Source organism: Aquarana catesbeiana, linkage group LG03 (assembly GCF_042186555.1).
Source record: "Aquarana catesbeiana isolate 2022-GZ linkage group LG03, ASM4218655v1, whole genome shotgun sequence".
Lineage (NCBI taxonomy): Eukaryota > Metazoa > Chordata > Amphibia > Anura > Ranidae > Aquarana > Aquarana catesbeiana.
Genome location: NC_133326.1, coordinates 645,227,226 through 645,252,628, shown reverse-complemented (window position 1 = coordinate 645,252,628; position 25,403 = coordinate 645,227,226). Strand labels below are relative to the sequence as shown.

At 50.0% G+C, this 25,403-nt stretch overlaps 10 non-coding genes and 12 pseudogenes across 10 annotated transcripts; all 22 read left to right on the top strand.

Moving 5' to 3' along the window:
* Positions 1 to 5,162: 5,162 nt before the first annotated feature.
* On the top strand, positions 5,163 to 5,288 carry LOC141135693 (U4 spliceosomal RNA; annotated as a pseudogene).
* A 641-nt stretch (positions 5,289 to 5,929) lies between these two features.
* Positions 5,930 to 6,002, top strand: TRNAK-UUU (transfer RNA lysine (anticodon UUU)). The gene has a single exon. It is a non-coding gene; the product is annotated as a tRNA-Lys (tRNA).
* A 566-nt stretch (positions 6,003 to 6,568) lies between these two features.
* On the top strand, positions 6,569 to 6,633 carry LOC141135373 (U4 spliceosomal RNA; annotated as a pseudogene).
* A 1,174-nt stretch (positions 6,634 to 7,807) lies between these two features.
* Positions 7,808 to 7,940, top strand: LOC141135920 (U2 spliceosomal RNA; annotated as a pseudogene).
* Positions 7,941 to 8,945: 1,005 nt separating this feature from the next.
* On the top strand, positions 8,946 to 9,069 carry LOC141135688 (U4 spliceosomal RNA; annotated as a pseudogene).
* A 638-nt stretch (positions 9,070 to 9,707) lies between these two features.
* TRNAK-UUU (transfer RNA lysine (anticodon UUU)) lies at positions 9,708 to 9,780 on the top strand. The gene has a single exon. It is a non-coding gene; the product is annotated as a tRNA-Lys (tRNA).
* Positions 9,781 to 10,346: 566 nt separating this feature from the next.
* Positions 10,347 to 10,487, top strand: LOC141135187 (U4 spliceosomal RNA). The gene has a single exon (XR_012243472.1). It is a non-coding gene; the product is annotated as a U4 spliceosomal RNA (small nuclear RNA).
* Positions 10,488 to 11,767: 1,280 nt separating this feature from the next.
* Positions 11,768 to 11,832, top strand: LOC141135444 (U4 spliceosomal RNA; annotated as a pseudogene).
* A 1,125-nt stretch (positions 11,833 to 12,957) lies between these two features.
* On the top strand, positions 12,958 to 13,079 carry LOC141135652 (U4 spliceosomal RNA; annotated as a pseudogene).
* Positions 13,080 to 13,717: 638 nt separating this feature from the next.
* On the top strand, positions 13,718 to 13,790 carry TRNAK-UUU (transfer RNA lysine (anticodon UUU)). The gene has a single exon. It is a non-coding gene; the product is annotated as a tRNA-Lys (tRNA).
* A 558-nt stretch (positions 13,791 to 14,348) lies between these two features.
* On the top strand, positions 14,349 to 14,489 carry LOC141135262 (U4 spliceosomal RNA). The gene has a single exon (XR_012243543.1). It is a non-coding gene; the product is annotated as a U4 spliceosomal RNA (small nuclear RNA).
* A 641-nt stretch (positions 14,490 to 15,130) lies between these two features.
* On the top strand, positions 15,131 to 15,203 carry TRNAK-UUU (transfer RNA lysine (anticodon UUU)). The gene has a single exon. It is a non-coding gene; the product is annotated as a tRNA-Lys (tRNA).
* Positions 15,204 to 15,769: 566 nt separating this feature from the next.
* LOC141135443 (U4 spliceosomal RNA) lies at positions 15,770 to 15,834 on the top strand (annotated as a pseudogene).
* Positions 15,835 to 18,172: 2,338 nt separating this feature from the next.
* LOC141135919 (U2 spliceosomal RNA) lies at positions 18,173 to 18,305 on the top strand (annotated as a pseudogene).
* A 1,054-nt stretch (positions 18,306 to 19,359) lies between these two features.
* Positions 19,360 to 19,492, top strand: LOC141134962 (U2 spliceosomal RNA; annotated as a pseudogene).
* Positions 19,493 to 20,488: 996 nt separating this feature from the next.
* Positions 20,489 to 20,610, top strand: LOC141135651 (U4 spliceosomal RNA; annotated as a pseudogene).
* Positions 20,611 to 21,251: 641 nt separating this feature from the next.
* Positions 21,252 to 21,324, top strand: TRNAK-UUU (transfer RNA lysine (anticodon UUU)). Its single transcript has one exon. It is a non-coding gene; the product is annotated as a tRNA-Lys (tRNA).
* Positions 21,325 to 21,890: 566 nt separating this feature from the next.
* Positions 21,891 to 21,955, top strand: LOC141135442 (U4 spliceosomal RNA; annotated as a pseudogene).
* Positions 21,956 to 23,082: 1,127 nt separating this feature from the next.
* Positions 23,083 to 23,204, top strand: LOC141135650 (U4 spliceosomal RNA; annotated as a pseudogene).
* A 641-nt stretch (positions 23,205 to 23,845) lies between these two features.
* Positions 23,846 to 23,918, top strand: TRNAK-UUU (transfer RNA lysine (anticodon UUU)). Its single transcript has one exon. It is a non-coding gene; the product is annotated as a tRNA-Lys (tRNA).
* A 566-nt stretch (positions 23,919 to 24,484) lies between these two features.
* LOC141135185 (U4 spliceosomal RNA) lies at positions 24,485 to 24,625 on the top strand. The gene has a single exon (XR_012243471.1). It is a non-coding gene; the product is annotated as a U4 spliceosomal RNA (small nuclear RNA).
* A 638-nt stretch (positions 24,626 to 25,263) lies between these two features.
* TRNAK-UUU (transfer RNA lysine (anticodon UUU)) lies at positions 25,264 to 25,336 on the top strand. Its single transcript has one exon. It is a non-coding gene; the product is annotated as a tRNA-Lys (tRNA).
* Positions 25,337 to 25,403: the final 67 nt, after the last annotated feature.

Genomic DNA, 25,403 nt, shown 5'->3' with positions numbered 1-25,403 from the left:
TTGCTTCAGGTTCTGCTGTTGGAGCGGAGACTGGAGTAGCCTGCCCTGAGACTGGGGACCCATCTTTAGGTGTGGAAGAAAGGGCGGTCCCTGGAGAAGAGGAGGAATCTATGCAGCAGGATGATGTCTCTGATGAAATTGATGTGGCAAGTGGGGCAGAAACCTCGGTATCAGGGCGGAGTGTGTCCCGGTTGATCGGAGATTTGTCGGATAGCGAAGAGGAGATGGATGATACAGAGGGGGAAGAAGAGGAAGAAGAGTTGGAGTGTGGACAGCATTTCGTATCTCCGACAGTGGAGGGGGAGGAGTTGGCTGGTAAAAGAGCCAGAATTGAAGAAAGGGGTTCTGAGAGTGAGGGGTCACTTCAGATTGCCCTATCTGGGGACTCTGAGTTAGAGTCCGCCAGTTCTCCAGGTCCTAAGAGATGGCAGAGGGGAAGTAAGCAGGGAGGAGAGAGTAAGAGTATGGAATGACCCTCCTAATAAGATTCATTATGGCTGGGAAAATCTTTTTCTTCTTCCTTATGGCTTTAACCATTTGCTCTATAAATGTGAGGAGTGTGCGATCTGGTTGGAGACGGGCTGCAGTGTTTGACAGCCTGTCAGAATGTAAGACAGACATTTTATGCCTACAAGAGTGTGGTGTGGAGAGAGTTCCAGACTCTAGTGAATGGAGACATGGGGGGAGTGCGTGGTCCCCTGCTTGTATAACAAAATGTGAAGGTGTGGGAGTGCTTATAAAAAATCCACAGGTTGTGATGGTAGCACAAGAGGTGATTGTGCCAGGAAGACTCTTACTGGTTATGTTAGAATATGCAGGATGTAGATTTAGACTCTTTAACTGCTATGCACCTGCAGATAAGCGAGAAAGAAATGAATTTCTTAGCACCTTGAAATTACACTTACCTGGAAGGATTCCGACGATCATAGCAGGAGATTTTAATTGTATTAGAAATATAAGTGACAGAAAGGGTGCTGGAGAGGAAGGTAGACTGGATTCTTCATCCAGGCTATTAAATGAAATAGTGGCTGACTTTAGGCTAAAGGATGTGGCAGTGGAAAGGGAAGGGAGTGATACCTCTCATACATACCTTTCTGATCGGGGTACAGTCAGCTCGAGAATCGATTTTCTTTTTTTATCTGAGTTTGTTGAAGTGAAGAGTTATAGCACCAAGCCTTTTTTATTTTCTGATCATAAAATGGTTTCTGGTACTTTTGTGTTGGAGGAGGGGGTTGCTTTTGGGAGAGGGTTGTGGAAACTTAATACCACGGTATTGGAGGAGGAGGAGGTGTGTGACAGGTTTGGGGATTTTTTTGCACGTTTGGTGAGAAAGAAAAAAGATTTTGGAGGAATATTACAGTGGTGGGATTGGGCCAAAAAACAGATAAGTAATTTCTTTATGAAAATAGGAGTGGAGAAAGCAAGGCGAAGGAGAGAGAAAGAAATGGCCTTAGTGGAGAGATTGCACCTGCTACTAAAGTTTAAAAAAATGGGGGTGGAAGTGGAAGATGAGTTGGAGAAGGTGCGGGAGGAAAGGAGCCATTTTATACAGGAAAAAGGAAAACGAATTATCTTCAGTGCTAAAGTGCAAGATATGGAGGAGGGAGAGCAATGCTCCAGGTTCTTTTTTAAAAAAGCTCTGGGGGCAAAGAAAGTGGTAAAGAGTGTGCTCACAGGAGATGGGGAAGTGAGTGGGGAGGAAGTGGTGGAAGAGGTGAAGCGCTTCTATGAGAAACTGTATGAAGAACAATCAGGTACTACTGAAACAGAAATTTTGGAGTATTGTGAGGTCCTGAGAGGAAGTTTGGGAAGTGAAGAAGCTGAAACCCTGTTAAATGTTGTCACGGAAGAGGAGGTGGAGGGGAACTTGAAAAGAATGCCAAAAAACAAAACTCCGGGGAAAGATGGCCTCCCTGCAGAGTTCTATGTTAAGTTTTGGACAATATTAAAGGATCATTTGGTGGAGGTGGTAAGATATTGTGTGGAGACCGGGAATATGTCGGCATCTATGAAGGAGGGGGTGGTCACCTTGTTGTACAAAAAAGGAGAGGAGCGTGACTTAAAGAACTGGCGACCGATAACCCTACTGAATGTAGACTATAAAATAATCTCTAAGCTGTTGGCAAGTCGACTTAGTTTGGTTGTAGGAGGTCTGGTGGGAGAGTGGCAGACATGCGCAGTCCCTGGGAGAAGGATCACAGAGAATTTGGCATTGCTGAGGGATTTGATTAGTTATGTCCAGTTAAATAACCTTCCATTGGCCGTAGCAGGAATAGATATCGAAAAGGCCTATGACAGGGTGGCTCATCCCTTCCTGTTCGGGGTCTTGGAGCAGATGGGCTTTCCGGATAAGTTCCTGGTGGCCCTTAAAGGTTTATATGCCGGCATGACTAGCCAGGTGCTGGTTAATGGTCAAGTATCTGAGCCCTTTGGAGTGAATTCGGGAGTGAGACAGGGGTGCCCCCTGTCACCTGTGATTTTTATTTGTGTTATGGAGCCTCTTTTGCGGCATGTCCAGAAGGATAAAAGTTTTCGGGGTTTTTTTATTCCAGGGGGGGATGGCGCAAGAGTGAAATCCATGTGCTACATGGATGACGTTACCTTCCTTTGTTCCTCTTCAATAGATCTGAAAAGAGTAGAACTGCAACTAAGTTTGTTCGGGAGCATGTCTGGCCTACAGGTCAATTGGAGCAAGAGTCAAGTGTGTGTGTTAAGCGGGACCTGTAGCACGTCACAGGCTCGCTTAAAAACTACAGAAACAATTGAAGTCTTGGGGGTTCAGTATCAGAGGGATACATTGAATCAGTGTAATGCTCAAAGGGTGGTAGGGAGGATATCCCAGAAACTAGACTTTTGGAGGTTGAGACGTTTGACCTTCTCTGGGAAGGTGTTGGTTGTAAAGGCAGTGATATTACCCCTGCTTTTGTATACCAGTTTAATTTTTCCGCCAAGTGTAAAAATTATTCAGAAGATCACTAGGCTCCTTTTTGTTTTCTTTTGGGGAGCAAGGATGGAGAGGGTGTCCCGCATCATTGTGATGAAGGAAGTGAAGCTTGGAGGGTACAACTTCCCGGATGTTCAGAAGTTTATTGGGGTCCAGTTATGGATTAGTCATTTTAAGATCTTTTCTGCTAATGGGAATGCTGCTAAATTAATGAGATATCTCGCTGGATGGCCTTTGCTTAAATGGGGGTGGTGTGAAAAAGACCTCAGAAGACCCATGGCTCTAGTACCTTCACCTGTATACTTACGATTACAGCAGTTCTTTTTGCAAAATAAATTGAGTGAGTTGGGAGTTGGTGCAACATCTAAAGTAAATCTTGTAAAGTGGATGAGGAGGGAGGAGGTGGTAACCAATATTATGGGGTTAAGATCTGCTTCAGCTGAGAAATGTTGGGGGAGTTTTTTGATAAAAGGAATAACCAACAGACAAAAAGAGGTTTCCTGGATGGCCTTACAGGGCTGTTTGCTTACGAAGTCATTTTTGAAAGCAAGAGATCTGGTCAGGAATGATAAGTGCCCAAGGGAAGGATGTGGAGGAGTGGAAACTGCAGCCCATGTTTTTTGGGAATGTGAGTTTGCAAAAAAAGTATGCAGAAGAGTGGAGTGTTTTGTGAATGGTGTGGTGGAGGTGGAAAATATGAGTTTTTTGGCATGTTTTTTTGGTTTGGTGGGAGGAGGGTTGAAACAGCGACGAAAGGCCTGGATTTTTTTTGCTATCCTTAAAGAAGTGTTGTGGGATGCTAGGTGTTGGCATTGGAAGAAGAATTATGACATCTCAGAAAAAGACTGTATGAATTTATGTTTGGCCAAATTATATGTTGTGCTGTTGTATGATAGAAGGTGGATGGGGGTGGAGGATGCAAACGTGTATTGGAAGTATGATAGATGGAGGAAAGAGTTTAGTGGGGGGTAGGGTTGTTTTTTTACTTACTGTTTTTACTTACCTTTGTGAAAAAATGATGTCCAGATGATGAAAGGAACGCTGCTTGATCTCTGGAGAGTTGCTTGAAGGAGTCTTGAGTACGCGATTCATTCTGAAGGAAAAAGAAAAAAAAAAAAAAAAAAAATCTATTCTTATCAGTTTCCAGGAGGTGGCGCTTGCTTCCGTCCCTGATCTATGGCGAAATAGAGATGGGATTGCGGTTGCTATGCAAAACCTGCTGGAGTGAAGGTGACCTGGAGCGGTTTGTAGCCGAAAGGGAAGCCTTCTGATGGGGATGGAGAACCACGGGGTCTGAACCAGAGGGTCGGGACCCTGGCCTTCTGGCCTGGATTGGGGCGGATCTAGCTCCAGACAGTTATTTGGGAGAGAACGCTTACTCCAGCCTTGCAAGGGGGGGAGGGAGTGGCAAGTACTTCCCGAATGTAATTAGGAGGAGTGATGGGAGCGACGGCAGAGCCTGATGGTAAAGGGCTCTTTCCGGCTTCCTGATCTCCATATCCTTCCTGTCTGTGGTGGGGTCTGGGCTGGAGGGTCAGGGCTTTTTCGAAAAGCCAGTGGGGAATGTGCCCCTGAAGTGGCAGTTCAGGGGTGCCGTATAGTCACGGTGTGAAAGCACTTGATTTTATGGCACCATGGTCACTTCACCACAACACACATTTTTCGCACCTGCTTCTTGGGCCGGGCCTTTTGGCCAGGACCAGGGGAAATTTTTATGCCTGGCCGGAGGGCCGGCCATTGTATAGCACAATGGCCACTTTCACTCTCCCATCTCACTATCTTCCCCACTCTTTCTTTTACCCCTGTTTGTCACCTTTTTGTCTTTTTTTTGCTTGTCTTTGTATACACGTTTTGTCACTGTGTGGCGAGTAGGGTGTGGGTCCTCGGGCCTACTCTGAAAGTCTTGGGAGGGGGTGGACATAGGCCTTTTGGCTTGGTTCGCCCTCTCCTTTGAGGGGTCTCTCTTCGGGAGAGCCCCACTGTACTTGGGTTGGTCTGCTTCGGCAGTCCTTCCAGTTGTGGGGGTCCGTCTGGTTTCGGCCGGATGAACCCTTTGTCTGAGTACCTCAGTCCCTGTCTGGAGCCTAACGCCCCGGGGGATCAGGGTAAGGTCCTTCCCTAGTGGAGGACTCTGTACACCCGTTGCACGTTTTTTGTGTTTCACTCTCTATGTGTGGGCACTTTTTTTTTGGCACCGGGTGGAAGTTTTTGAGGTGTGTTTTGCACGCCACTGGCTTTTCGATAGAGAGAGTGATTATTGCTAATTGAAAACTTTTCCCAATACCCCGCCACGATGACTTGAAATACAGTCAGCACTGGCAATTTTTGAGAGTCTCTGAGGAGACTGAGCAATGTGTTTTCAACAGCAGATAAGTGACGGCTTCTTACATGCAGACTGAGATGCGCTAGAGTTGAGAAAGTGAGTCACGGGCCCATTGACACCATAGAGAGCTTTTGTGTCATCACGCAGCCTGGGTAGAACAATCAGTGATTGGCACGCGCCGCTCGTTCTTCACTTGCCTGTAATCCAGAGTGGACTCTACCTCGTTTTTTTGCCTGGGTTTCTTCTGCTGGACCTGGCAACATGAGGCTCAAGGTGAACTGTCTTTATTTGTAACCCAGTCACTGATTAAGAATACTGGAAGCGTGTTGGTCCAGGGTTAAGGAAGCCTTTTGGGCGGTGTCTTTTTGCAAGGCCCTTGTTTCCGGTCAAAGAGCATTGAACTGTAGGTAAAACTAAGGCAGAAACTTTAGGCGTTCTCCACCTGTACCGGACTGGACCCTATCTGCATGGTTGCAGGTTAGATTCTCCCTTTTATCTTCAACCTGTCCTAGAAAATTAAACGGGAGAGGACGATTGGCCAGCCTGGGCAAGCCAAATACTTGTGCTTTCAGGCACCCGGTCCCCTTGGCTGAATGGTCTTTTTCCACCATACATGTCAAGATTCAAGCAGCTTGGACCGCTATGGAGGAGGAGCTTTGAGAGCCCGGATAGCTCAGTCGGTAGAGCATCAGACTTTTAATCTGAGGGTCCAGGGTTCAAGTCCCTGTTCGGGCGGTGCCTTTCACTTACCTATGAGGCCTTTGAGCTGCCAATAGGGCAGTCTTTATGCACATCTGCCGGGAATGCTCACTGGCTCAGAGAGATGAAATGTCCTAACTTCCCCCTTTCTAGGCTCCTGGAATCTGCCAGAAATAAAGGTGGCTGAAGGTGATTGCTTGACCAACTGTTTCCCAACAACCCTTGTCTATGGCAGCTTACCTGGGCTCCAGTTCAGGCATGTTATCTAGCGAACTTTCAACAAAGGCCCCAAATCCTTCCACCTTGGTCTTTTCTCAGCAGCATAGCTGTTCAAACACATACGCTCCCAGTGGCCTTTCAGGACTGCTGTGGGAGAAACGCATCTGACATCTAGGGCCCTGTCCCTTTAGATTCTCCTTAGTTCTTTCAAATGCTAACACTATTCAGTGGGTAAACAATGCCCACTTAGGCATCGTCCCTGTCTCATTAACATGCCAAGTCCCAGAATGCTCAGCGGCCCACTGGATGACACTTATGTGTCTCTCCTCAATGTCAATTTCTCCTCCAAGGAAGGGCAGATGTTGGCAGGCACTGATTTGGTTAGCTTTGCGCAGTGGCAGTATCATAGCCAATGAGGTTCAACTGAGGCGTGATTATTGCTAATTGCTTCTCGGCCTTTTGGCGAAGATCAAGTGTAGTATCTATTCTTATCAGTTTCCAGGAGGTGGCGCTTGCTTCCGTCCCTGATCTATGGCGAAATAGAGATGGGATTGCGGTTGCTATGCAAAACCTGCTGGAGTGAAGGTGACCTGGAGCGGTTTGTAGCCGAAAAGGAAGCCTTCTGATGGGGATGGAGAACCACGGGGTCTGAACCAGAGGGTCGGGACCCTGGTCTTCTGGCCTGGATTGGGGCGGATCTAGCTCCAGACAGTTATTTGGGAGAGAACGCTTACTCCTGCCTTGCAGGTGGGGGAGGGAGTGGCAAGTACTTCCCGAATGTAATTAGGAGGAGTGATGGGAGCGACGGCAGAGCCTGATGGTAAAGGGCTCTTTCCGGCTTCCTGATCTCCATATCCTTCCTGTCTGTGGTGGGGTCTGCTGTGGTCTGGGCTGGGTGGTCAGGGCTTTTTCGAAAAGCCAGTGGTGAATGTGCCCCTGAAGTGGCAGTTCAGGGGTGCCGTATAGTCACGGTGTGAAAGCACTTGATTTTATGGCACCATGGTCACTTCACCACAACACACGTTTTTCGCACCTGCCTCTTGGGCCGGGCCTTTTGGCCAGGACCAGGGGAAATTTTTATGCCTGGCCGGAGGGCCGGCCATTGTATAGCACAATGGCCACTTTCACTCTCCCATCTCACTATCTTCCCCACTCTTTCTTTTACCCCTGTTTGTCACCTTTTTGTCTTTTTTTTGGTTGTCTTTGTATTCACGTTTTGTCACTGTGTGGCGAGTAGGGTGTGGGTCCTCGGGCCTACTCTGAAAGTCTTGGGAGGGGGTGGACATAGGCCTTTTGGCTTGGTTCGCCCTCTTCTTTGAGGGGTCTCTCTTCGGGAGAGCCCCACTGTACTTGGGTTGGTCTGCTTCGGCAGTCCTTCCAGTTGTGGGGGTCCGCCTGGTTTCGGCCGGATGGACCCTTTGTCTGAGTACCTCAGTCCCTGTCTGGAGCCTAACGCCCCGGGGGATCAGGGTAAGGTCCTTCCCTAGTGGAGGACTCTGTACACCCGTTGCACGTTTTTGTGTTTCACTCTCTATGTGTGGGCACTTTTTTTTGGCACCGGGTGGAAGTTTTTGAGGTGTGTTTTGCACGCCACTGGCTTTTCGATAGAGTGATTATTGCTAATTGCTTCTCGGCCTTTTGGCGAAGATCAAGTGTAGTATCTATTCTTATCAGTTTCCAGGAGGTGGCGCTTGCTTCCGTCCCTGATCTATGGCGAAATAGAGATGGGATTGCGGTTGCTATGCAAAACCTGCTGGAGTGAAGGTGACCTGGAGCGGTTTGTAGCCGAAAGGGAAGCCTTCTGATGGGGATGGAGAACCACGGGGTCTGAACCAGAGGGTCGGGACCCTGGCCTTCTGGCCTGGATTGGGGCGGATCTAGCTCCAGACAGTTATTTGGGAGAGAACGCTTACTCCTGCCTTGCAAGGGGGGGAGGGAGTGGCAAGTACTTCCCGAATGTAATTAGGAGGAGTGATGGGAGCGACGGCAGTGCCTGATGGTAAAGGGCTCTTTCCGGCTTCCTGATCTCCATATCCTTCCTGTCTGTGGTGGGGTCTGCTGTGGTCTGGGCTGGGTGGTCAGGGCTTTTTCGAAAAGCCAGTGGTGAATGTGCCCCTGAAGTGGCAGTTCAGGGGTGCCGTATAGTCACGGTGTGAAAGCACTTGATTTTATGGCACCATGGTCACTTCACCACAACACACGTTTTTCGCACCTGCCTCTTGGGCCGGGCCTTTTGGCCAGGACCAGGGGAAATTTTTATGCCTGGCCGGAGGGCCGGCCATTGTATAGCACAATGGCCACTTTCACTCTTCCATCTCACTATCTTCCCCACTCTTTCTTTTACCCCTGTTTGTCACCTTTTTGTCTTTTTTTTGGTTGTCTTTGTATACACGTTTTGTCACTGTGTGGCGAGTAGGGTGTGGGTCCTCGGGCCTACTCTGAAAGTCTTGGGAGGGGGTGGACATAGGCCTTTTGGCTTGGTTCGCCCTCTCCTTTGAGGGGTCTCTCTTCGGGAGAGCCCCACTGTACTTGGGTTGGTCTGCTTCGGCAGTCCTTCCAGTTGTGGGGGTCCGCCTGGTTTTGGCCGGATGGACCCTTTGTCTGAGTACCTCAGTCCCTGTCTGGAGCCTAACGCCCCGGGGGATCAGGGTAAGGTCCTTCCCTAGTGGAGGACTCTGTACACCCGTTGCACTTTTTTGTGTTTCACTCTCTATGTGTGGGCACTTTTTTTTGGCACCGGGTGGAAGTTTTTGAGGTGTGTTTTGCACGCCACTGGCTTTTCGATAGAGAGTGATTATTGCTAATTGAAAACTTTTCCCAATACCCCGCCACGATGACTTGAAATACAGTCAGCACTGGCAATTTTTGAGAGTCTCTGAGGAGACTGAGCAATGTGTTTTCAACAGCAGATAAGTGACGGCTTCTTACATGCAGACTGAGATGCGTTAGAGTTGAGAAAGTGAGTCACGGGCCCATTGACACCATAGAGAGCTTTTGTGTCATCACGCAGCCTGGGTAGAACAATCAGTGATTGGCACGCGCCGCTCGTTCTTCACTTGCCTGTAATCCAGAGTGGACTCTACCTCGTTTTTTTGCCTGGGTTTCTTCTGCTGGACCTGGCAACATGAGGCTCAAGGTGAACTGTCTTTATTTGTAACCCAGTCACTGATTAAGAATACTGGAAGCGTGTTGGTCCAGGGTTAAGGAAGCCTTTCGGGCGGTGTCTTTTTGCAAGGCCCTTGTTTCCGGTCAAAGAGCATTGAACTGTAGGTAAAACTAAGGCAGAAACTTTAGGCGTTCTCCACCTGTACCGGACTGGACCCTATCTGCATGGTTGCAGGTTAGATTCTCCCTTTTATCTTCAACCTGTCCTAGAAAATTAAACGGGAGAGGACGATTGGCCAGCCTGGGCAAGCCAAATACTTGTGCTTTCAGGCACCCGGTCCCCTTGGCTGAATGGTCTTTTTCCACCATACATGTCAAGATTCAAGCAGCTTGGACCGCTATGGAGAGGGTTTGAGAGCCCGGATAGCTCAGTCGGTAGAGCATCAGACTTTTAATCTGAGGGTCCAGGGTTCAAGTCCCTGTTCGGGCGGTGCCTTTCACTTACCTATGAGGCCTTTGAGCTGCCAATAGGGCAGTCTTTATGCACATCTGCCGGGAATGCTCACTGGCTCAGAGAGATGAAATGTCCTAACTTCTCCCTTTCTAGGCTCCTGGAATCTGCCAGAAATAAAGGTGGCTGAAGGTGATTGCTTGACCAACTGTTTCCCAACAACCCTTGTCTATGGCAGCTTACCTGGGCTCCAGTTCAGGTATGTTATCTAGCGAACTTTCAACAAAGGCCCCAAATCCTTCCACCTTGGTCTTTTCTCAGCAGCATAGCTGTTCAAACACATACGCTCCCAGTGGCCTTTCAGGACTGCTGTGGGAGAAACGCATCTGACATCTAGGGCCCTGTCCCTTTAGATTCTCCTTAGTTCTTTCAAATGCTAACACTATTCAGTGGGTAAACAATGCCCACTTAGGCATCGTCCCTGTCTCATTAACATGCCAAGTCCCAGAATGCTCAGCGGCCCACTGGATGACACTTATGTGTCTCTCCTCAATGTCAATTTCTCCTCCAAGGAAGGGCAGATGTTGGCAGGCACTGATTTGGTTAGCTTTGCGCAGTGGCAGTATCATAGCCAATGAGGTTCAACTGAGGCGTGATTATTGCTAATTGAAAACTTTTCCCAATACCCCGCCACGATGACTTGAAATACAGTCAGCACTGGCAATTTTTGAGAGTCTCTGAGGAGACTGAGCAATGTGTTTTCAACAGCAGATAAGTGACGGCTTCTTACATGCAGACTGAGATGCGTTAGAGTTGAGAAAGTGAGTCACGGGCCCATTGACACCATAGAGAGCTTTTGTGTCATCACGCAGCCTGGGTAGAACAATCAGTGATTGGCACGCGCCGCTCGTTCTTCACTTGCCTGTAATCCAGAGTGGACTCTACCTCGTTTTTTTGCCTGGGTTTCTTCTGCTGGACCTGGCAACATGAGGCTCAAGGTGAACTGTCTTTATTTGTAACCCAGTCACTGATTAAGAATACTGGAAGCGTGTTGGTCCAGGGTTAAGGAAGCCTTTCGGGCGGTGTCTTTTTGCAAGGCCCTTGTTTCCGGTCAAAGAGCATTGAACTGTAGGTAAAACTAAGGCAGAAACTTTAGGCGTTCTCCACCTGTACCGGACTGGACCCTATCTGCATGGTTGCAGGTTAGATTCTCCCTTTTATCTTCAACCTGTCCTAGAAAATTAAACGGGAGAGGACGATTGGCCAGCCTGGGCAAGCCAAATACTTGTGCTTTCAGGCACCCGGTCCCCTTGGCTGAATGGTCTTTTTCCACCATACATGTCAAGATTCAAGCAGCTTGGACCGCTATGGAGGAGGAGCTTTGAGAGCTCGGATAGCTCAGTCGGTAGAGCATCAGACTTTTAATCTGAGGGTCCAGGGTTCAAGTCCCTGTTCGGGCGGTGCCTTTCACTTACCTATGAGGCCTTTGAGCTGAAAATAGGGCAGTCTTTATGCACATCTGCCGGGAATGCTCACTGGCTCAGAGAGATGAAATGCCCTAACTTCCCCCTTTCTAGGCTCCTGGAATCTGCCAGAAATAAAGGTGGCTGAAGGTGATTGCTTGACCAACTGTTTCCCAACAACCCTTGTCTATGGCAGCTTACCTGGGCTCCAGTTCAGGCATGTTATCTAGCGAACTTTCAACAAAGGCCCCAAATCCTTCCACCTTGGTCTTTTCTCAGCAGCATAGCTGTTCATACACATACGCTCCCAGTGGCCTTTCAGGACTGCTGTGGGAGAAACGCATCTGACATCTAGGGCCCTGTCCCTTTAGATTCTCCTTAGTTCTTTCAAATGCTAACACTATTCAGTGGGTAAACAATGCCCACTTAGGCATCGTCCCTGTCTCATTAACATGCCAAGTCCCAGAATGCTCAGCGGCCCACTGGATGACACTTATGTGTCTCTCCTCAATGTCAATTTCTCCTCCAAGGAAGGGCAGATGTTGGCAGGCACTGATTTGGTTAGCTTTGCGCAGTGGCAGTATCATAGCCAATGAGGTTCAACTGAGGCGTGATTATTGCTAATTGCTTCTCGGCCCTTTGGCTAAGATCGAATCTAGTATCTGTTCTTATCAGTTTCCAGGAGGTGGCGCTTGCTTCTGTCCCTGATCTATGGCGAGATAGAGATGGGATTGCGGTTGCTATGCAAAACCTGCTGGAGTGAAGGTAACCCGGAGCGGTTTGTAGCTGAAAGGGAAGCCTTCTGATGGGGACGGAGAACCATTCGGTCTTGGCGGAGGGTCGGGATCCTGGCCTTCTGGCCTGGATTGGGGCAGCTCTAGCTCTGGACAGTTATTTGGGAGAGAACGCTGGCTCCCCTTGCTCCCACCGGGGGAGCGGCCAGTATTTCCCAAATGTAATTAGGTAGGAGGGACGGAACGACGGTGAAGCCTGATGGCAAGGGCTCTCTCCAAGCTCCCAGAACACCATACCTTTCTGCCTGGGGTGGGGGCTGCTGTGGTCTGGGCTGTGGGTCAGGGCTTTTTCGAAAAGCCAGTGGTGAATGTGCCCCTGAAGTGGCAGTTCAGGGGTGCCGTATAGTCACGGTGTGAAAGCACTTGATTTTATGGCACCATGGTCACTTCACCACAACACACGTTTTTCGCACCTGCCTCTTGGGCCGGGCCTTTTGGCCAGGACCAGGGGAAATTTTTATGCCTGGCCGGAGGGCCGGCCATTGTATAGCACAATGGCCACTTTCACTCTCCCATCTCACTATCTTCCCCACTCTTTCTTTTACCCCTGTTTGTCACCTTTTTGTCCTTTTTTTGGTTGTTTTGTATACACGTTTGTCACTGTGTGGCGAGTAGGGTGTGGGTCCTCGGGCCTACTCTGAAAGTCTTGGGAGGGGGTGGACATAGGCCTTTTGGCTTGGTTCACCCTCTCCTTTGAGGGGTCTCTCTTCGGGAGAGCCCCACTGTACTTGGGTTGGTCTGCTTCGGCAGTCCTTCCAGTTGTGGGGGTCCGCCTGGTTTCGGCCGGATGGACCCTTTGTCTGAGTACCTCAGTCCCTGTCTGGAGCCTAACGCCCCGGGGGATCAGGGTAAGGTCCTTCCCTAGTGGAGGACTCTGTACACCCGTTGCACTTTTTTGTGTTTCACTCTCTATGTGTGGGCACTTTTTTTTGGCACCGGGTGGAAGTTTTTGAGGTGTGTTTTGCACGCCACTGGCTTTTCGATAGAGTGATTATTGCTAATTGAAAACTTTTCCCAATACCCCGCCACGATGACTTGAAATACAGTCAGCACTGGCAATTTTTGAGAGTCTCTGAGGAGACTGAGCAATGTGTTTTCAACAGCAGATAAGTGATGGCTTCTTACATGCAGACTGAGATGCGTTAGAGTTGAGAAAGTGAGTCACGGGCCCATTGACACCATAGAGAGCTTTTGTGTCATCACGCAGCCTGGGTAGAACAATCAGTGATTGGCACGCGCCGCTCGTTCTTCACTTGCCTGTAATCCAGAGTGGACTCTACCTTGTTTTTTTGCCTGGGTTTCTTCTGCTGGACCTGGCAACATGAGGCTCAAGGTGAACTGTCTTTATTTGTAACCCAGTCACTGATTAAGAATACTGGAAGCGTGTTGGTCCAGGGTTAAGGAAGCCTTTCGGGCGGTGTCTTTTTGCAAGGCCCTTGTTTCCGGTCAAAGAGCATTGAACTGTAGGTAAAACTAAGGCAGAAACTTTAGGCGTTCTCCACCTGTACCGGACTGGACCCTATCTGCATGGTTGCAGGTTAGATTCTCCCTTTTATCTTCAACCTGTCCTAGAAAATTAAACGGGAGAGGACGATTGGCCAGCCTGGGCAAGCCAAATACTTGTGCTTTCAGGCACCCGGTCCCCTTGGCTGAATGGTCTTTTTCCACCATACATGTCAAGATTCAAGCAGCTTGGACCGCTATGGAGAGGCTTTGAGAGCCCGGATAGCTCAGTCGGTAGAGCATCAGACTTTTAATCTGAGGGTCCAGGGTTCAAGTCCCTGTTCGGGCGGTGCCTTTCACTTACCTATGAGGCCTTTGAGCTGCCAATAGGGCAGTCTTTATGCACATCTGCCGGGAATGCTCACTGGCTCAGAGAGATGAAATGTCCTAACTTCCCCCTTTCTAGGCTCCTGGAATCTGCCAGAAATAAAGGTGGCTGAAGGTGATTGCTTGACCAACTGTTTCCCTTGTCTATGGCAGCTTACCTGGGCTCCAGTTCAGGCATGTTATCTAGCGAACTTTCAACAAAGGCCCCAAATCCTTCCACCTTGGTCTTTTCTCAGCAGCATAGCTGTTCAAACACATACGCTCCCAGTGGCCTTTCAGGACTGCTGTGGGAGAAACGCATCTGACATCTAGGGCCCTGTCCCTTTAGATTCTCCTTAGTTCTTTCAAATGCTAACACTATTCAGTGGGTAAACAATGCCCACTTAGGCATCGTCCCTGTCTCATTAACATGCCAAGTCCCAGAATGCTCAGCGGCCCACTGGACGACATTTATGTGTCTCTCCTCAATGTCAATTTCTCCTCCAAGGAAGGGCAGATGTTGGCAGGCACTGATTTGGTTAGCTTTGCGCAGTGGCAGTATCATAGCCAATGAGGTTCAACAGAGGCGTGATTATTGCTAATTGAAAACTTTTCCCAATACCTCGCCACGATGACTTGAAATACAGTCAGCACTGGCAATTTTTGAGAGTCTCTGAGGAGACTGAGCAATGTGTTTTCAACAGCAGATAAGTGACGGCTTCTTACATGCAGACTGAGATGCGTTAGAGTTGAGAAAGTGAGTCACGGGCCCATTGACACCATAGAGAGCTTTTGTGTCATCACGCAGCCTGGGTAGAACAATCAGTGATTGGCACGCGCCGCTCGTTCTTCACTTGCCTGTAATCCAGAGTGGACTCTACCTCGTTTTTTTGCCTGGGTTTCTTCTGCTGGACCTGGCAACATGAGGCTCAAGGTGAACTGTCTTTATTTGTAACCCAGTCACTGATTAAGAATACTGGAAGCGTGTTGGTCCAGGGTTAAGGAAGCCTTTCGGGCGGTGTCTTTTTGCAAGGCCCTTGTTTCCGGTCAAAGAGCATTGAACTGTAGGTAAAACTAAGGCAGAAACTTTAGGCGTTCTCCACCTGTACCGGACTGGACCCTATCTGCATGGTTGCAGGTTAGATTCTCCCTTTTATCTTCAACCTGTCCTAGAAAATTAAACGGGAGAGGACGATTGGCCAGCCTGGGCAAGCCAAATACTTGTGCTTTCAGGCACCCGGTCCCCTTGGCTGAATGGTCTTTTTCCACCATACATGTCAAGATTCAAGCAGCTTGGACTGCTATGGAGGAGGAGCTTTGAGAGCCCGGATAGCTCAGTCGGTAGAGCATCAGACTTTTAATCTGAGGGTCCAGGGTTCAAGTCCCTGTTCGGGCGGTGCCTTTCACTTACCTATGAGGCCTTTGAGCTGCCAATAGGGCAGTCTTTATGCACATCTGCCGGGAATGCTCACTGGCTCAGAGAGATGAAATGCCCTAACTTCCCCCTTTCTAGGCTCCTGGAATCTGCCAGAAATAAAGGTGGCTGAAGGTGATTGCTTGACCAACTGTTTCCCAACAACCCTTGTCTATGGCAGCTTACCTGGGCTCCAGTTCAGGCATGTTATCTAGCGAACTTTCAACAAAGGCCCCAAATCCTTCCACCTTGGTCTTTTCTCAGCAGCATAGCTGTTCAAACACATACGCTCCCAGTGGCCTTTCAGGACTGCTGTGGGAGAAACGCATCTGACATCTAGGGCCCTGTCCCTTTAGATTCTCCTTAGTTCTTTCAAATGCTAACACTATTCAGTGGGTAAACAATGCCCACTTAGGCATCGTCCCTGTCTCATTAACATGCCAAGTCCCAGAATGCTCAGCGGCCCACTGGATGACACTTATGTGTCTCTCCTCAATGTCAATTTCTCCTCCAAGGAAGGGCAGATGTTGGCAGGCACTGATTTGGTTAGCTTTGCGCAGTGGCAGTATCATAGCCAATGAGGTTCAACTGAGGCGTGATTATTGCTAATTGCTTCTCGGCCCTTTGGCTAAGATCAAATCTAGTATCTGTTCTTATCAGTTTCCAGGAGGTGGCGCTTGCTTCTGTCCCTGATCTATGGCGAGATAGAGATGGGATTGCGGTTGCTATGCAAAACCTGCTGGAGTGAAGGTAACCCGGAGCGGTTTGTAGCCGAAAGGGAAGCCTTCTGATGGGGACGGAGAACCATTCGGTCTTGGCGGAGGGTCGGGATCCTGGCCTTCTGGCCTGGATTGGGGCAGCTCTAGCTCTGGACAGTTATTTGGGAGAGAACGCTGGCTCCCCTTGCTCCCACCGGGGGAGCGGCCAGTATTTCCCAAATGTAATTAGGTAGGAGGGATGGAACGACGGTGAAGCCTGATGGCAAGGGCTCTCTCCAAGCTTCCAGAACTCCATACCTTTCTGCCTGGGGTGGGGGCTGCTGTGGTCTGGGCTGTGGGTCAGGGCTTTTTCGAAAAGCCAGTGATGAATGTGCCCCTGAAGTGGCAGTTCAGGGGTGCCGTATAGTCACGGTGTGAAAGCACTTGATTTTATGGCACCATGGTCACTTCACCACAACACACGTTTTTCGCACCTGCCTCTTGGGCCGGGCCTTTTGGCCAGGACCAGGGGAAATTTTTATGCCTGGCCGGAGGGCCGGCCATTGTATAGCACAATGGCCACTTTCACTCTCCCATCTCACTATCTTCCCCACTCTTTCTTTTACCCCTGTTTGTCACCTTTTTGTCCTTTTTTTGGTTGTTTTGTATCCACGTTTGTCACTGTGTGGCGAGTAGGGTGTGGGTCCTCGGGCCTACTCTGAAAGTCTTGGGAGGGGGTGGACATAGGCCTTTTGGCTTGGTTCGCCCTCTCCTTTGAGGGGTCTCTCTTCGGGAGAGCCCCACTGTACTTGGGTTGGTCTGCTTCGGCAGTCCTTCCAGTTGTGGGGGTCCGCCTGGTTTCGGCCAGATGGACCCTTTGTCTGAGTACCTCAGTCCCTGTCCGGAGCCTAACGCCCCGGGGGATCAGGGTAAGGTCCTTCCCTAGTGGAGGACTCTGTACACCCGTTGCACGTTTTTGTGTTTCACTCTCTATGTGTGGGCACTTTTTTTTGGCACCGGGTGGAAGTTTTTGAGGTGTGTTTTGCACGCCACTGGCTTTTCGATAGAGTGATTATTGCTAATTGCTTCTCGGCCCTTTGGCTAAGATCAAATCTAGTATCTTTTCTTATCAGTTTCCAGGAGGTGGCGCTTGCTTCTGTCCCTGATCTATGGCGAGATAGAGATGGGATTGCGGTTGCTATGCAAAACCTGCTGGAGTGAAAGTAACCCGGAGCGGTTTGTAGCCGAAAGGGAAACCTTCTGATGGGGACGGAGAACCATTCGGTCTTGGCGGAGGGTCGGGATCCTGGCCTTCTGGCCTGGATTGGGGCAGCTCTAGCTCTGGACAGTTATTTGGGAGAGAACGCTGGCTCCCCTTGCTCCCACCGGGGGAGCGGCCAGTATTTCCCAAATGTAATTAGGTAGGAGGGATGGAACGACGGTGAAGCCTGATGGCAAGGGCTTTCTCCAAGCTTCCAGAACTCCATACCTTTCTGCCTGGGGTGGGGGCTGCTGTGGTCTGGGCTGTGGGTCAGGGCTTTTTCGAAAAGCCAGTGGTGAATGTGCCCCTGAAGTGGCAGTTCAGGGGTGCCGTATAGTCACGGTGTGAAAGCACTTGATTTTATGGCACCATGGTCACTTCACCACAACACACGTTTTTCGCACCTGCCTCTTGGGCCGGGCCTTTTGGCCAGGACCAGGGGAAATTTTTATGCCTGGCCGGAGGGCCGGCCATTGTATAGCACAATGGCCACTTTCACTCTCCCATCTCACTATCTTCCCCACTCTTTCTTTTACCCCTGTTTGTCACCTTTTTGTCTTTTTTTGGTTGTCTTTGTATACACGTTTTGTCACTGTGTGGCGAGTAGGGTGTGGGTCCTCGGGCCTACTCTGAAAGTCTTGGGAGGGGGTGGACATAGGCCTTTTGGCTTGGTTCGCCCTCTCCTTTGAGGGGTCTCCCTTCGGGGGAGCCCCACTGTACTTGGGTCGGTCTGCTTCGGCAGACCTTCCAGTTGTGGGGGTCCACCTGGTTTCGGCCAGATGGACCCTTTGTCTGAGTACCTCAGTCCCTGTCTGGAGCCTAACGCCCCGGGGGATCAGGGTAAGGTCCTTCCCTAGTGGAGGACTCTGTACACCCGTTGCACTTTTTTGTGTTTCACTCTCTATGTGTGGGCACTTTTTTTTGGCACCGGGTGGAAGTTTTTGAGGTGTGTTTTGCACGCCACTGGCTTTTCGATAGAGTGATTATTGCTAATTGCTTCTCGGCCTTTTGGCGAAGATCAAGTGTAGTATCTATTCTTATCAGTTTCCAGGAGGTGGCGCTTGCTTCCGTCCCTGATCTATGGCGAAATAGAGATGGGATTGCGGTTGCTATGCAAAACCTGCTGGAGTGAAGGTGACCTGGAGCGGTTTGTAGCCGAAAGGGAAGCCTTCTGATGGGGATGGAGAACCACGGGGTCTGAACCAGAGGGTCGGGACCCTGGCCTTCTGGCCTGGATTGGGGCGGATCTAGCTCCAGACAGTTATTTGGGAGAGAACGCTTACTCCTGCCTTGCAAGGGGGGGAGGGAGTGGCAAGTACTTCCCGAATGTAATTAGGAGGAGTGATGGGAGCGACGGCAGAGCCTGATGGTAAAGGGTTCTTTCCGGCTTCCTGATCTCCATATCCTTCCTGTCTGTGGTGGGGTCCGCTGTGGTCTGGGCTGGGTGGTCAGGGCTTTTTCGAAAAGCCAGTGGTGAATGTGCCCCTGAAGTGGCAGTTCAGGGGTGCCGTATAGTCACGGTGTGAAAGCACTTGATTTTATGGCACCATGGTCACTTCACCACAACACATGTTTTTCGCACCTGCCTCTTGGGCCGGGCCTTTTGGCCAGGACCAGGGGAAATTTTTATGCCTGGCCGGAGGGCCGGCCATTGTATAGCACAATGGCCACTTTCACTCTCCCATCTCACTATCTTCCCCACTCTTTCTTTTACCCCTGTTTGTCACCTTTTTGTCTTTTTTTGGTTGTCTTTGTATACACGTTTTGTCACTGTGTGGCGAGTAGGGTGTGGGTCCTCGGGCCTACTCTGAAAGTCTTGAGAGGGGGTGGACATAGGCCTTTTGGCTTGGTTCGCCCTCTCCTTCGAGGGGTCTCTCTTCGGGAGAGCCCCACTGTACTTGGGTTGGTCTGCTTCGGCAGTCCTTCCAGTTGTGGGGGTCCGTCTGGTTTCGGCCGGATGAACCCTTTGTCTGAGTACCTCAGTCCCTGTCTGGAGCCTAACGCCCCGGGGGATCAGGGTAAGGTCCTTCCCTAGTGGAGGACTCTGTACACCCGTTGCACGTTTTTTGTGTTTCACTCTCTATGTGTGGGCACTTTTTTTTTGGCACCGGGTGGAAGTTTTTGAGGTGTGTTTTGCACGCCACTGGCTTTTCGATAGAGTGAGGCGTGATTATTGCTAATTGCTTCTCGGCCCTTTGGCTAAGATCGAATCTAGTATCTGTTCTTATCAGTTTCCAGGAGGTGGCGCTTGCTTCTGTCCCTGATCTATGGCGAGATAGAGATGGGATTGCGGTTGCTATGCAAAACCTGCTGGAGTGAAGGTAACCCGGAGCGGTTTGTAGCCGAAAGGGAAGCCTTCTGATGGGGACGGAGAACCATTCGGTCTTGGCGGAGGGTCGGGATCCTGGCCTTCTGGCCTGGATTGGGGCAGCTCTAGCTCTGGACAGTTATTTGGGAGAGAACGCTGGCTCCCCTTGCTCCCGCCGGGGGAGCGGCCAGTATTTCCCAAATGTAATTAGGTAGGAGGGACGGAACGACGGTGAAGCCTGATGGCAAGGGCTCTCTCCAAGCTTCCAGAACTCCATACCTTTCTGCCTGGGGTGGGGGCTGCTGTGGTCTGGGCTGTGGGTCAGGGCTTTTTCGAAAAGCCAGTGGTGAATGTGCCCCTGAAGTGGCAGTTCAGGGGTGCCGTATAGTCACGGTGTGAAAGCACTTGATTTTATGGCACCATGGTCACTTCACCACAACACACGTTTTTCGCACCTGCCTCTTGGGCCGGGCCTTTTGGCCAGGACCAGGGGAAATTTTTATGCCTGGCCGGAGGGCCGGCCATTGTATAGCACAATGGCCACTTTCACTCTCCCATCTCACTATCTTCCCCACTCTTTCTTTTACCCCTGTTTGTCACCTTTTGTCCTTTTTTTGGTTGTTTTGTATACACGTTTGTCACTGTGTGGCGAGTAGGGTGTGGGTCCTCGGGCCTACTCTGAAAGTCTTGGGAGGGGGTGGACATAGGCCTTTTGGCTTGGTTCGCCCTCTCCTTTGAGGGGTCTCTCTTCGGGAGAGCCCCACTGTACTTGGGTTGGTCTGCTTCGGCAGTCCTTCCAGTTGTGGGGGTCCGCCTGGTTTCGGCCAGATGGACCCTTTGTCTGAGTACCTCAGTCCCTGTCTGGAGCCTAACGCCCCGGGGGATCAGGGTAAGGTCCTTCCCTAGTGGAGGACTCTGTACACCCGTTGCACGTTTTTGTGTTTCACTCTCTATGTGTGGGCACTTTTTTTTGGCACCGGGTGGAAGTTTTTGAGGTGTGTTTTGCACGCCACTGGCTTTTCGATAGAGTGATTATTGCTAATTGAAAACTTTTCCCAATACCCCGCCACGATGACTTGAAATACAGTCAGCACTGGCAATTTTTGAGAGTCTCTGAGGAGACTGAGCAATGTGTTTTCAACAGCAGATAAGTGACGGCTTCTTACATGCAGACTGAGATGCGTTAGAGTTGAGAAAGTGAGTCACGGGCCCATTGACACCATAGAGAGCTTTTGTGTCATCACGCAGCCTGGGTAGAACAATCAGTGATTGGCACGCGCCGCTCGTTCTTCACTTGCCTGTAATCCAGAGTGGACTCTACCTCGTTTTTTTGCCTGGGTTTCTTCTGCTGGACCTGGCAACATGAGGCTCAAGGTGAACTGTCTTTATTTGTAACCCAGTCACTGATTAAGAATACTGGAAGCGTGTTGGTCCAGGGTTAAGGAAGCCTTTCGGGCGGTGTCTTTTTGCAAGGCCCTTGTTTCCGGTCAAAGAGCATTGAACTGTAGGTAAAACTAAGGCAGAAACTTTAGGCGTTCTCCACCTGTACCGGACTGGACCCTATCTGCATGGTTGCAGGTTAGATTCTCCCTTTTATCTTCAACCTGTCCTAGAAAATTAAACGGGAGAGGACGATTGGCCAGCCTGGGCAAGCCAAATACTTGTGCTTTCAGGCACCCGGTCCCCTTGGCTGAATGGTCTTTTTCCACCATACATGTCAAGATTCAAGCAGCTTGGACCGCTATGGAGGAGGAACTTTGAGAGCCCGGATAGCTCAGTCGGTAGAGCATCAGACTTTTAATCTGAGGGTCCAGGGTTCAAGTCCCTGTTCGGGCGGTGCCTTTCACTTACCTATGAGGCCTTTGAGCTGAAAATAGGGCAGTCTTTATGCACATCTGCCGGGAATGCTCACTGGCTCAGAGAGATGAAATGCCCTAACTTCCCCCTTTCTAGGCTCCTGGAATCTGCCAGAAATAAAGGTGGCTGAAGGTGATTGCTTGACCAACTGTTTCCCAACAACCCTTGTCTATGGCAGCTTACCTGGGCTCCAGTTCAGGCATGTTATCTAGCGAACTTTCAACAAAGGCCCCAAATCCTTCCACCTTGGTCTTTTCTCAGCAGCATAGCTGTTCATACACATACGCTCCCAGTGGCCTTTCAGGACTGCTGTGGGAGAAACGCATCTGACATCTAGGGCCCTGTCCCTTTAGATTCTCCTTAGTTCTTTCAAATGCTAACACTATTCAGTGGGTAAACAATGCCCACTTAGGCATCGTCCCTGTCTCATTAACATGCCAAGTCCCAGAATGCTCAGCGGCCCACTGGATGACACTTATGTGTCTCTCCTCAATGTCAATTTCTCCTCCAAGGAAGGGCAGATGTTGGCAGGCACTGATTTGGTTAGCTTTGCGCAGTGGCAGTATCATAGCCAATGAGGTTCAACTGAGGCGTGATTATTGCTAATTGCTTCTCGGCCCTTTGGCTAAGATCGAATCTAGTATCTGTTCTTATCAGTTTCCAGGAGGTGGCGCTTGCTTCTGTCCCTGATCTATGGCGAGATAGAGATGGGATTGCGGTTGCTATGCAAAACCTGCTGGAGTGAAGGTAACCCGGAGCGGTTTGTAGCTGAAAGGGAAGCCTTCTGATGGGGACGGAGAACCATTCGGTCTTGGCGGAGGGTCGGGATCCTGGCCTTCTGGCCTGGATTGGGGCAGCTCTAGCTCTGGACAGTTATTTGGGAGAGAACGCTGGCTCCCCTTGCTCCCACCGGGGGAGCGGCCAGTATTTCCCAAATGTAATTAGGTAGGAGGGACGGAACGACGGTGAAGCCTGATGGCAAGGGCTCTCTCCAAGCTTCCAGAACTCCATACCTTTCTGCCTGGGGTGGGGGCTGCTGTGGTCTGGGCTGTGGGTCAGGGCTTTTTCGAAAAGCCAGTGGTGAATGTGCCCCTGAAGTGGCAGTTCAGGGGTGCCGTATAGTCACGGTGTGAAAGCACTTGATTTTATGGCACCATGGTCACTTCACCACAACACACGTTTTTCGCACCTGCCTCTTGGGCCGGGCCTTTTGGCCAGGACCAGGGGAAATTTTTATGCCTGGCCGGAGGGCCGGCCATTGTATAGCACAATGGCCACTTTCACTCTCCCATCTCACTATCTTCCCCACTCTTTCTTTTACCCCTGTTTGTCACCTTTTTGTCCTTTTTTTGGTTGTTTTGTATACACGTTTGTCACTGTGTGGCGAGTAGGGTGTGGGTCCTCGGGCCTACTCTGAAAGTCTTGGGAGGGGGTGGACATAGGGCTTTTGGCTTGGTTCGCCCTCTCCTTTGAGGGGTCTCTCTTCGGGAGAGCCCCACAGTACTTGGGTTGGTCTGCTTCGGCAGTCCTTCCAGTTGTGGGGGTCCGCCTGGTTTCGGCCAGATGGACCCTTTGTCTGAGTACCTCAGTCCCTGTCTGGAGCCTAACGCCCCGGGGGATCAGGGTAAGGTCCTTCCCTAGTGGAGGACTCTGTACACCCGTTGCACGTTTTTGTGTTTCACTCTCTATGTGTGGGCACTTTTTTTTTTGGCACCGGGTGGAAGTTTTTGAGGTGTGTTTTGCACGCCACTGGCTTTTCGATAGAGTGATTATTGCTAATTGAAAACTTTTCCCAATACCCCGCCACGATGACTTGAAATACAGTCAGCACTGGCAATTTTTGAGAGTCTCTGAGGAGACTGAGCAATGTGTTTTCAACAGCAGATAAGTGATGGCTTCTTACATGCAGACTGAGATGCGTTAGAGTTGAGAAAGTGAGTCACGGGCCCATTGACACCATAGAGAGCTTTTGTGTCATCACGCAGCCTGGGTAGAACAATCAGTGATTGGCACGCGCCGCTCGTTCTTCACTTGCCTGTAATCCAGAGTGGACTCTACCTTGTTTTTTTGCCTGGGTTTCTTCTGCTGGACCTGGCAACATGAGGCTCAAGGTGAACTGTCTTTATTTGTAACCCAGTCACTGATTAAGAATACTGGAAGCGTGTTGGTCCAGGGTTAAGGAAGCCTTTCGGGCGGTGTCTTTTTGCAAGGCCCTTGTTTCCGGTCAAAGAGCATTGAACTGTAGGTAAAACTAAGGCAGAAACTTTAGGCGTTCTCCACCTGTACCGGACTGGACCCTATCTGCATGGTTGCAGGTTAGATTCTCCCTTTTATCTTCAACCTGTCCTAGAAAATTAAACGGGAGAGGACGATTGGCCAGCCTGGGCAAGCCAAATACTTGTGCTTTCAGGCACCCGGTCCCCTTGGCTGAATGGTCTTTTTCCACCATACATGTCAAGATTCAAGCAGCTTGGACTGCTATGGAGGAGGAGCTTTGAGAGCCCGGATAGCTCAGTCGGTAGAGCATCAGACTTTTAATCTGAGGGTCCAGGGTTCAAGTCCCTGTTCGGGCGGTGCCTTTCACTTACCTATGAGGCCTTTGAGCTGCCAATAGGGCAGTCTTTATGCACATCTGCCGGGAATGCTCACTGGCTCAGAGAGATGAAATGCCCTAACTTCCCCCTTTCTAGGCTCCTGGAATCTGCCAGAAATAAAGGTGGCTGAAGGTGATTGCTTGACCAACTGTTTCCCAACAACCCTTGTCTATGGCAGCTTACCTGGGCTCCAGTTCAGGCATGTTATCTAGCGAACTTTCAACAAAGGCCCCAAATCCTTCCACCTTGGTCTTTTCTCAGCAGCATAGCTGTTCAAACACATACGCTCCCAGTGGCCTTTCAGGACTGCTGTGGGAGAAACGCATCTGACATCTAGGGCCCTGTCCCTTTAGATTCTCCTTAGTTCTTTCAAATGCTAACACTATTCAGTGGGTAAACAATGCCCACTTAGGCATCGTCCCTGTCTCATTAACATGCCAAGTCCCAGAATGCTCAGCGGCCCACTGGATGACACTTATGTGTCTCTCCTCAATGTCAATTTCTCCTCCAAGGAAGGGCAGATGTTGGCAGGCACTGATTTGGTTAGCTTTGCGCAGTGGCAGTATCATAGCCAATGAGGTTCAACTGAGGCGTGATTATTGCTAATTGAAAACTTTTCCCAATACCCCGCCACGATGACTTGAAATACAGTCAGCACTGGCAATTTTTGAGAGTCTCTGAGGAGACTGAGCAATGTGTTTTCAACAGCAGATAAGTGATGGCTTCTTACATGCAGACTGAGATGCGTTAGAGTTGAGAAAGTGAGTCACGGGCCCATTGACACCATAGAGAGCTTTTGTGTCATCACGCAGCCTGGGTAGAACAATCAGTGATTGGCACGCGCCGCTCGTTCTTCACTTGCCTGTAATCCAGAGTGGACTCTACCTCGTTTTTTTGCCTGGGTTTCTTCTGCTGGACCTGGCAACATGAGGCTCAAGGTGAACTGTCTTTATTTGTAACCCAGTCACTGATTAAGAATACTGGAAGCGTGTTGGTCCAGGGTTAAGGAAGCCTTTCGGGCGGTGTCTTTTTGCAAGGCCCTTGTTTCCGGTCAAAGAGCATTGAACTGTAGGTAAAACTAAGGCAGAAACTTTAGGCGTTCTCCACCTGTACCGGACTGGACCCTATCTGCATGGTTGCAGGTTAGATTCTCCCTTTTATCTTCAACCTGTCCTAGAAAATTAAACGGGAGAGGACGATTGGCCAGCCTGGGCAAGCCAAATACTTGTGCTTTCAGGCACCCGGTCCCCTTGGCTGAATGGTCTTTTTCCACCATACATGTCAAGATTCAAGCAGCTTGGACCGCTATGGAGAGGGTTTGAGAGCCCGGATAGCTCAGTCGGTAGAGCATCAGACTTTTAATCTGAGGGTCCAGGGTTCAAGTCCCTGTTCGGGCGGTGCCTTTCACTTACCTATGAGGCCTTTGAGCTGCCAATAGGGCAGTCTTTATGCACATCTGCCGGG